Genomic DNA, 2,151 nt, shown 5'->3' with positions numbered 1-2,151 from the left:
TCTCTATGGTCTTTGTATGAGCCTCAGATTCCTTTGGTTCCTCATTAGGGAACTCCTTGGTGGTCAGTGGATGTCCATTGAGGTCTTCCTCACTGGAAATCATTGCCTCTTCCTCCTCTATAGTTTCGGCCACCTTGGGTATATTGATGGCCTTGCACTCTCTCTTTGGATTCTCTTCTATATTGCTTAGGAGAGTACTAAGAGGGATTTCAGTAACTCTTTTACTCAGCTAACCCACTTGTGCCTCCAAATTTCTGATGGAAGACCTTGTTTCAGTCATGAAACTAAGAGTGGTCTTAGATAGATCAGAGACTATGGTTACTAAGTCAGAGAGGTTCTACTTAGAATTCTCTGTTTGTTGCTGAGAAGATGATGGAAAAGGCTTGCTATTGCTAAACTTATTTCTCCCACCATTATTATTATTGAAGCCTTAATTAGGCTTCTACTGATCCTTCCATGAGAATCTAAGATGATTCCTCCATGAAGGATTGTAGGTGTTTCCATGGGATTCTCCCAGTTAATTCACCTCTTCCATTGTAGGATTCTTAGGGTCATAAGCCTCTCCTTCAGAGGAGGCTTCTTTAGTACTGCCGGATGCAGCTTGCATTTTAGTCAGATTCTGAAAAATCATATTGATTTGTTGAGTCAATATTTTGTTCTGAGCCAATATGGCATTAAGAGTATCAATCTCAAGAACTCCTTTCTTCTGAGTCATCCTATTACTCACAGGATTTCTTTCAGAAGTATACATGAACTGGTTATTTACAACCATTTCAATGAGTTCCTGGGCTTCTGCAGGTGTTTTCTTCAGATGAAGAGATCCACCAGCAGAGTGGTCCAATGACATCTTAGATAATTCAGACAGACCATCATAGAATATACATAAGATGCTCCATTCTGAAAGCATGTCAGAAGGACACCTTCTGATCAATTGCTTGTATCTTTCCCAAGCTTCATAGAGGAATTCATCTTCTTTCTGTCTGAAAGTTTGGACTTCCACTCTAAGCTTGCTCATCTTTTGAGGTGGAAAGAATTTGGCCAAGAAAGCATTGACCAACTTTTTCCAAGAGTTTAGGCTTTCTTTAGGTTGTGAGTCCAACAATATCCTAGCTCTGTCTCTTATAGCAAAGGGAAAAAGCATAAGTCTGTAGACCTCGGGATCAACTCCATTGGTCTTAACAGTGTCACAGATTTGCAAGAATTCAGCTAAGAATTGATGAGGATCTTTCAATGGAAGTCCATGAAACTTGCAATTCTGCTGCATTAGAGAAACTAATTGAGGCTTAAGCTCAAAGTTGTTTGCTCCAATTGCAGGAATTGAGATGCTTCTTCCATAGAAGTCGGGAGTTGGTGCAGTAAAGTCACCAAGCATCTCCTTGCATCTCCACCATTGTTATTGGGTTCGGCTGCCATGTCTTCTTCTTTTTCGAAAATTTCTGTAAGGTCCTCTCTAGAGTGTTGTGCTTTAGCTTCTCTTAGCTTCCTCTTTAGAGTCCTTTCAGGTTCAGGATCAGCTTCAACAAGAATGTTCTTATCCTTGTTCCTGCTCATATGAAAAAGAAGAGAACAAAGAGAATAGTAGAATCCTCTATGTCCCAGTATAGAGATTCCTTTATGTGAGTATAAGAATAGAAGAATAGAAGAATGAGGTAGAGAGAGAATAAGAGGAATTCAAACACACAGAGAGGGAGAGGGTTCGAATTATGAGTAGAAGAGAAATGTTAGTAAATAATTAAATAAATAGAAAGAGATGAGAGAGAGTATTCAAATTTTAAAAAGAGGGAGAAGAAAAATATTTTTATTTTTATTTAATTAATTAAGTTAGAATTCGAAATTTAAGAAAAGAAATAAAATAAAATTAGAATTTAAAACAATTAGTTAATTAAAAAGAATTTTGAAAAAGTGGTTAGTTGTTTTCAAAAATGAATGAGAGAGAAAAGTAGTTAGGTGGTTTTGAAAAAGATAAGAAATAGTAAACTTTTTAAAATTAAAACAAACAAATCAAGTAGTTAATTGAAGAAGATTTGAAAATAAATTTTGAAAAGATAAGAAGTTAGAAAAAGATTTTGAAATTAAATTTTGAAAAAGATATGATTGAAATTTATTTTGAAAAAGATTTGAAAAAGAAATTTAAAAAGATTTGATTTTGAA

At 35.5% G+C, this 2,151-nt stretch overlaps 1 non-coding gene across 1 annotated transcript; it reads left to right on the top strand.

Annotated features, from left to right (window-relative positions):
* The first annotated feature begins 901 nt into the window (after positions 1 to 901).
* Positions 902 to 1,009, top strand: LOC112724906 (small nucleolar RNA R71). Its single transcript, XR_003164046.1, has one exon. It is a non-coding gene; the product is annotated as a small nucleolar RNA R71 (small nucleolar RNA).
* The last annotated feature ends 1,142 nt before the right edge of the window (positions 1,010 to 2,151 follow it).

This window comes from Arachis hypogaea, chromosome 11 (genome assembly GCF_003086295.3).
Source record: "Arachis hypogaea cultivar Tifrunner chromosome 11, arahy.Tifrunner.gnm2.J5K5, whole genome shotgun sequence".
Lineage (NCBI taxonomy): Eukaryota > Viridiplantae > Streptophyta > Magnoliopsida > Fabales > Fabaceae > Arachis > Arachis hypogaea.
Note: the sequence above shows the minus strand (reverse complement) of the source record. Positions and strands in the feature narration are given on the sequence as shown.